The sequence below is a fragment of the Ambystoma mexicanum genome, chromosome 7q (genome assembly GCF_040938575.1).
Source record: "Ambystoma mexicanum isolate Mex_15411 chromosome 7q, UKY_AmexF1_1, whole genome shotgun sequence".
NCBI classification, from domain to species: Eukaryota; Metazoa; Chordata; class Amphibia; order Caudata; family Ambystomatidae; genus Ambystoma; species Ambystoma mexicanum.
The window spans coordinates 818651091-818660127 of NC_090941.1; positions in this window are offsets into that span (position 1 = coordinate 818651091).

Consider the following 9037-nt stretch of genomic DNA (forward strand, 5'->3'; position numbering starts at 1 on the left):
AATGATACTCAGTCGCAGGAAGCACGGTAACTACAGCTTTGGGAACACTACTATGAAGCGACACCTGAGGTCATTTCACTCTGGGGCTATTCGCAGGGTTGTACCTTACGAAGAAGATAGCAGGTTGATTTCCTCTACTTCATCCTCTGTTTCTGATCCTGTCACCACAAGGACCACCTCTGTGGGACAGCGTCTTTCTCAAGCTGCCTCACAGGCCATACAGAATGCTGATGACCCTTACCTTTCGAGGGTCACAATTGTATGTATGTACTGTGACACAGTACTCTGCAGGGGGGACCGACTTCGGAGTGCTTTTAAGACTATCGTCTCAGAGCACGAGAAGACCTGCTCACTACCCAAATAAAACCCACTCTACATCTTCCTCTCTCAGCTCGCCCTTTCTTATCCCTGTGGTTGGTGTCCCCCCCTTTACCCTCCTTTACCCTCCTCTCCTACTGTTTCGTGTCTGAAAAACCAAAAAAAATACAAAATTACAAAAATCAAAAAAAAAAGGCTCTTTTCAGAGCCGCTTTTCCCAGTTAAAAAATAGAAGTGAAAATAAATGTAGCAGGGCTCTTTGTATTTTTTAGAAGTCCGCGAACAGTTCGCGAACATTAAAAAAATTGGGTTACTACTCCATCACAAACATTGTAATTTTCTCTGGAAAGAAGTGGTGGCTCTGAAAAGAGCCTATGTGTGGTGTTTGTAAGTCAAAAATTGTAAATGCTTAACATCTACTTCAAAATCGTTGTTGTAATTCCAAAAAAGGTAGCAATGCATTTTGTACATCTCTCAGAAAAATCTGATTGCCAGCATAAGTAAGATGGACTCCATCTCTGCGAAAAATGTATGTACTACAAAACATAATATTTTCATTGTGAAAAGAAGGCATGCCAAAATCTCTTAGAATGCCACAAACAGCCTTATTAACATTGCGCCTAGCTTTTTCCATTTGTGGACCAAATGAAGAAGAACGAAGCCACATTTGTCTCTGCGCAATCCGTGAAAATATCACTTGCGAATTAGGAAACATGTCCATAACCTTCCTCAGTCCTTCTTTCATAGCAAATTGCAAAATAATTCCAGTCACATGCCCTAAACTGTTCCCTCCACAATGAATTACAATTATGTCTGGATGTTGCTCTGTCTCCAAAGTAGCACAGAGAGGTAGCAAATCCAACCACTTCATTCCACGTACTCCATGCCAGTTTACTTCCACATGTGGGAATCCAAGATCTACAGCTACTCCATAGCTTTCTGCATGCACCTTCAACCAATGTATCCACGAATCTCCTAAAATCCAAACAATCTGTTTTCTGAAACACACAGCCATAGCTATCTTTTGTTCTCTCAGCAAAAAGAGTATCTCAAAAAATCTCTCCTGGCACAACACACCCACCAAACTTTCCTGACCAATCCCTTTCAGTGCTTATTCTCATTTGCATGACTTCCGAACCCAAAAATCCCCGGATGTAACTCCCGATGTCCTGGAATTACCGCCATTTCCGCGGACATATCGTAACATGAACAGCCCTTCTACCATTTCCACTACACTCTCTCTGCCATTCCCTCATTGGATGTACCTCAAAAATCACATGACCATGCACCAATCACATTCAAGACCTCTACATCTAACTGCATCATCATAGATCAGCACTGCAAATGTACTCTGAATCTCTCTGAGTACAAGTGTCATATCATTGGCAAGCAGCATCTACCACAAATACTGTACAAGTCTTCAAGATTTCTACTTGCAGCTCCACGCATATCCATATGCATGAACACAAACTTCAGGTATGCATATTTTCTGTATAGTACATGACATAGCTCTCAACCATTTTTGTTTTACAGGCGGGTGAAATCACCCGATTTTGTTTTTAGCGGGTGAGACGCCCATTGGAATGAATGGGCGTGCAGGAGGCTTGGCGGGTGAGTCTGCCCTTTACAAGGCGTGTGACACTCGCCAAAAGCGTGTGACTTGAGAGCTATGGTAGATGAACACATTTTCAAACAGACTTTTACCTTGTAAAATCTGTTAAATGAATTTACTGTACTTTTTTCAATTTCCTAAAATCAACTACCACTTTTACACCTTTATACTTTTTACTTTCTTTAAACACACACACTCAAATCATGTTAAACTAACATTTTTTAAATGAAATATATAGAGTACATATATTCAAACAAAATTGCATGCAAACACAATCTATGTTTAAACCTTTATAAAAATACTTATACAATTTCATATTTTTTGTTTTTATTTATTTATTTACTTAATTACTTTAAATTAGACATGACATTGAGGCGCTATTACATAGAACAGTTTACTTACAGAAATAGTGGTATTCACTAATATATTATAAATTTCACAAGACATTGTAAAGATATTTTATTTTTGCTACAGTTAGTCATTCAATACAATTTGTTCATTAAGAACATATCATATACACTGAACTGATGCAATGTATTTATGTAAATAAATTAGTTTAATAGTTTTACAGAAGGCACTGAGGATTTCAATTAAAAAAATCAATATCTAAATTAAAAACAGTGCTATATACAAACAAAGTTATTAATTTGAAGCTTTCACAGTTGCAGTGAAGACCAGTTTCCTGAAAAGAAGCAGCCGAATTCGAAGACGAAAGAAAAACTAAGAAGGTACCTGTTAATTTTTAAAAAAAAGTAAGTAAAATATCACCATATTATTTATATTATTAATCAAATATACTATAACATTAATACCAGCTATTTTGGTTTCTTAAAATAGAGATTTTGTACCATTTTGTCCAAAAATGTACATGTCGTAAACAGCGATTTACAACCGGAATGGCCCACAAATTTCTATTTTTGGACACACAGATTAGCCAACTGAACCACTACAATTTTCATATTATAGAACAAACAACTGTTTTAATTGTATACATTACATTTACTATTTGTACTTTTCCACACCACTAGCTTACTTTTTTTTTGTCATCTGAACCCCAGTTTAGTGACACATAAATTCAAGAATACCTACCCCTACTAGTTTTAGTTCCCAATGCACAATCACACACCATTACATACATCTTTATCATCTTAATCAAACACTCATGCACACAGCACACATACATTCCAGAACACCCCAACCCATATCTTCTTTATTTTTTTCAACAGACCCTAAAGAATGTCTACCAAAAGACAACTCCGTAGAAAGCAACGCAAAATTAGAGCAAATGAAAATAAAGGTGTCCAACATAAGCATCCATCTCTAGCAGAATTTGTAAAAAAAGTTGAAACAAAACAGCTAATACAATCATTTAGTGAAACACAAAAAGTTTCAAGTACAACAACTTCGCTTCCTCTATCAAAATGTAAAACAAACCAAAAAACAATTAACAGAAAATCAGCTATCAGTACAGATAAAACTACTTCTTCAAATTTTAATATAGTGCAAAGTAAGCATACTAAGAAAAGTATTTTAGCCAAAATATACCGTCAGAAAGTCCTTCGAAATCTTATAAAAACAGGAGAGAAATCAGGTTCAAAGCTTAAAACCTATCGTAGGAAATTAATCTTAGAAGCATTGATGGGCAGTGCAATTCTTCTCAAAAGAAATGTATTTATTTTACTGTTAAACAAAATGAAACCACTAACAAAACTAATAACTAAATTACAAAAAAGACTTCTCAATAAGCGAAAAGTCAACAGAAAGAACTTCTTAAGTATCTGCGGAGGTGAATGGAATCACACTACGAGCACAGAACCATATTTTAATGAAGAAGCGTACAAACAAAAGCAAACAAATACAATTACCATAAATAGCAGTGGTCGAGGTTATGAAAAAGTGAATAATACCATAATGGAACAAGAAGTACTCCTTACAAAAATATGCCATGAAAACTTAGAATTACCCCTCCATTCAACTGAATCAGAACGTCTAGTGTACAAATGGCCATGCACGTCAATGTGTAACATTTCCAAACAATGTTTCAAATCTTTACACCAATTCCTCAATAAATATGTAAAAAGCAAAGACAAAATCAAAAGTGAATTACTGCAAAATATAGATACCTGTCCAGTGCGCAAGCACACATGACTACAAGGACATTCATTGGCCTGCATTACAGGACCTACTTGTAAAACCACTTTCCATGATATCAAAAGGATATCAACACATCATTCAACTATAAGAAATCTAGTCTATAAACTGTACTATGCTAAAAGTCCTGCTTTAGCACTATCAAAGTTAAATAACATCCTTCTACATGGTACAGCAAAAGACCTACTTGAAGAAATTCACTATATCCAGAAAAAATATTTTGGAAGTGAAAGCCATTTACAGAATGAAATAGCTTTAAACCAATTAAGCAACAATTCTACACATGGCAACCTTTTGCTAAACACATACAAAAAAGAAATACTAAAATTTAAAAGTACATCAGCTGAAGTACCAAACCATGTATGTGTATGTTGCCGTAGAATTTTTTATAAAAGTAACACAAAAACTATGGACCTATCATACAAAATAGAAGACAATGAAGATTCTAAATGGTTTCAATTAGCTCTCTACCTTCTAGCAGAAAACAAATATGAAATAACTGAGCCCTTAATACTTTGCAGTTATTGCACCACAAAACTTGACAACAACCAAACTCCTTCACGTTCTATCACAAATAATTTGGAATTATACCCAGTACCAAAACCTCTACAACAACTTAATTTATATGAGAGCATCATAATTCAAACAGTACACCCATTTCAAGCAATAATACGCCTTCAACCAAAAACAGCAACATTACCTCCCTCTGAATTGGTAAAAGGCATTTGTGGAAAAGTAGTTTATTTACCATTAAATCTAAAAGAAAATGTGCATACTCTAGGAGTGCAACGTCCAATGCACCAATCTTTAATTATATTATTAAATGGAGTACCTACAAAAGACAAAAAAATATGGCAACAGCTGGTAGATTTATATAAAGTTAGACAAGCCTTCCAATATCTTAAAGAGAATAATGAATATTACAAGGAAATTAATATTGAAGAAAACTTGAAAGATACAAATGAAATAATTCAAGAAACAGAAGAAGCTGGTGAATTTGAGCTACTAGATCCTGCTACAATATCAAATACTTTAGACCAGTATACAATTCATCCTTTGCACTGTAATGACACCGTACAAGATGTACTGGAAACTAACCAAATGCGTCAAACAAAAGGATCGCCAATCAGTGTATGGGAAAAAGTATAGAAGCACATGTTTTTCCTCTACTCTTTCCAAATGGCAAAGGAGGAAGATATGATGATAGACAATTTCAAATATCAGCTTCAGAATACCGCTCATTACGGATGTATTCTGAAGATCCCAGATTTAGACAAAATGTGGAATACATATTCCACCTACTCTTTGAAAGTGAACTAGCAACTTTATGTTACGGACATAGTTGCACACATATTATAATCAGGATCACACTTTCAAAATATGACAGCTACAAAATTATTAGAGAAAGTGCAACAAAAGGATGATATTTTACAATCAAATATTACAAATCTATTAGCAAATATGCGTGTACTAAAGAGTACTGGTTTCGACGTCATGGAGATGTACGTTGTATGATCAGAAACCTTGGCCCACCCACTTGGTTTGTTACATTAAGTTGTGCAGAATATGCATGGGAAGATTTACATGATTTCCTACGCATATCAAATAAAAACAAAACAAACATAGATATTCTAACACCTGGAGAACTTTGTTCTTTGGATCCTGTTAATGTTTCAAGATATTTTCACCATCGCTTCATTGCTTTGCTACATTTTAATTGTAATAAAACTGTTCCTCCCCTTGGAGAAGTGCAACACTTCTTTTGGAGAAAAGAATACCAAGCCAGAGGAGCACCACATATCCACATGCTTTTATGGATTAAAGATGCTCCTAAATTTGGTCAAGACAGTGATGCCCCTGTTTTACAGTTTATTGAAAAATATGTCACTTGTCAAATTCCATCAGAAGCCACAAATAGTGATCTTTGTGCACACATTTTACAATTTCAAAGACACAAATGTGGAAAATATTGTCGTCACAAATACAAAAACAAAGGCAAATACTACACCAAATGCCGATTTGGTTTCCCTAGACAAGTTACAAATACAGGTCAAGAAAACAACCTCATGTCTTCAGTTAGACATACTGTTAAAGGAAAGTCACCTAAAAATACATATTACATAAAAAGAAAAGAAGAAGAAAAATATATCAATGATTATAATGCAATCATTGCCCACTTATGGAATGCAAACATAGATGTGCAGTACATTGCAGACAATTCTACTGCAGTTGCACGATATGTCACAGCATACTTAACTAAAGCAGAAAAGACAGAGCCCCAAGACCTCTGGAATGACCTGTCATCAGATAAAACAGTATCTCAGAAATTATACAGCTTGGGCATAAAAATGCTCACCCATAGAGAATGTGGATCTTATGAAGCAGCTGATCGTTTAACTGGTACTTCATTGTATGGTAAATCTGAAAATATAGTATGGCTAAGTCTTGGTCCAGCTAAATCTAGAAAAAGAGTTCTAAAATCATATGAAGATATAGAAACAATAGCCAAACATGATCCCAACAGCCAAGACATTTTAAAAAACAATTTATTGGACACATACTACCCAAACAGAAGTAATACTTTGGAAAACATGTGTCTATACCAAATAGCCCAAAACTACACATACAAAAATAATATGAAACCCGATGAAAAAAAAGGTAAATATAGAGTGACAGACTGTGAGGCAGCTTAGTTAAACTCACTAAACCAAATGTAATTAATCATATCAAATTGTCATTGAAGACTCCTCAACATAAAGAAGTATATTACATGTCCCTGCTACAACTCTTCAAACCATGGAGAAAAGAAGAACAATTACTAGACAACTATGACTCATATGAGGATGCTTTCAAAGCAAATGCAAGCACTATAACTGATGTAAACTTTACACAGTACAAAACAATGTTGCACAATGAACAGCAACATGAAGAAGAACTCCAAGCTCAACTAGATAAGGATACTCCTGACAGTAGTCAACCTTCTGTAACAGGAAGCCAAGAACCACTGGGAGAACCACTAATAACAAATGAGGCAGAATTAGCTATGATAGAAGTAGAAAACACCATGTGTCAGTATGAAGACAAGGAAGACTTAACTATACTACAATCAAAACTAAACAATGAGCAAAGTAGCATTTTTCAAGAAGTAACAAAACAAATTGCACATGGTGTAAAACATGAAAATAAAGAATGTTCCTGCCATAATTATAAACCTATACTACTGTACGTCAGTGGTGAAGCTGGTTCTGGCAAAACATTCCTAATCAAAATCATTAGTAAGTTCCTTCAACAATTGACAAACAACAAACTGTCAGCTGCTGTCACTGCCCCACAGGTTTAGCTGCCTACAACATAGGTGGTGTTACATTACACCGATTACTACTATTACCAGTAGAACACCAGAACAAATTAGACTATTACAAACTTTCTTCAGAAGCTGCAATGGAATTACGCAGAGTATTGAAACAAATGAAAATGCTACTAATAGATGAAGTGAGCATGGTCTCCAACCTGATGTTAGCTTTGATTCACCTCAGATTACAAGAAGTACTCAAAACAGACTATGAAGAGCTCTTTGCCGGAAAACACATTATTGTTTTTGGAGATCTGCTTCAATTAACACCAGTAAAAGGTGAACCTATTTTTAAAACATTAGGGCACAAACTCTGCCATAAAACTGTTGGCAGCATTGGAAACGTCAACCTTTGGCAACATTTCCAATACAGAGAATTACCAGAAAACATGCGCCAATCTGCAGATCTCACTTATGCCAACATTTTAAAAAGTTTGAGAATTAGTATACTTTCTAAAGAAGCAGAAGCAACATTGAAAACCCGGCACATTAATGCACTTTATGGCGATAATGCATGTGCTACAGATGTTATGGAACAATTAGCCCACAAAAATGTCAATTGTATGGCCTTAATGCCAACTCTTGCAAGCTGTTTCAAATTCAATGAAATCATGCTAATTAAAGAAATGCAACCAATAATGGAAATTAGCGCCACAGACAAACTAGATGTACATGGTATGGCACTACCCATGTGTGACCAAGCCACAACAAGACTAAATAATTTAGAAAAATCAATCTCAAACACAGCAGACTTAGAAAAGATGTTAAAATTATCCTTAAAATGCAGAGTAATGCTTAAATGTAACCTTGACGTGGACCAAGGACTAGTTAATGGAGCACTGGGTACAGTTGATGGCTTTCAAACATACCCACGTGACAACAAAATTCAGTTTGTCAATATACTCTTTGACAAACTTTCAGAAGTAAAACGGATAGGACGCTCAACAGCTAGATTCCTTCTCTTCAAAGATATGTATGTACGCAGAGAACAATTTTCTGTAACTCTTGCATACGCAGTCACAATTCATAAATCACAAGGTCTTACCCTAGACAAAGCAATGATAGATATTGGTAACACAGTCTTTAAAGAAGGCATGAGCTACGTAGCACTATCACGCTTACGTACACTTGATGGTCTATTTCTAATCAACTTTGATGCAAGTAAAGTAAACGCTGATATTCCTTGCATTTTAGAATATAATAGACTTTGCTCACTATACACTCCCCATCTAAACACATATTCTGTTCCACAAAAACTAAAACGTTGTAAAAGAAAACTAAATCAAACTGAAATGCAACAGGACGTCACTGGAAATCCTCCAAAGAGAGTAAAAGAAACTAATACTCCATCAAGTACCACAAACAAATAAGAATCAATTAGAGAAAGTAAACCAGGTACTTCTTTAAAGAAGGAAGACAAACTCCAAAAAAAGCAGTTAGATACAGAACTACCTGGACCATTTAAATTCTCAAACATAGTTGGTGTAAGTTGCTATGCAAATGTAGCAATGAATATTCTATTTCAATTACCACCAATTGTTGACAACATTTACTCACACAGTACAAACCCATTGTGTTTGCAAATGTTAGTACTTCACAGAAAT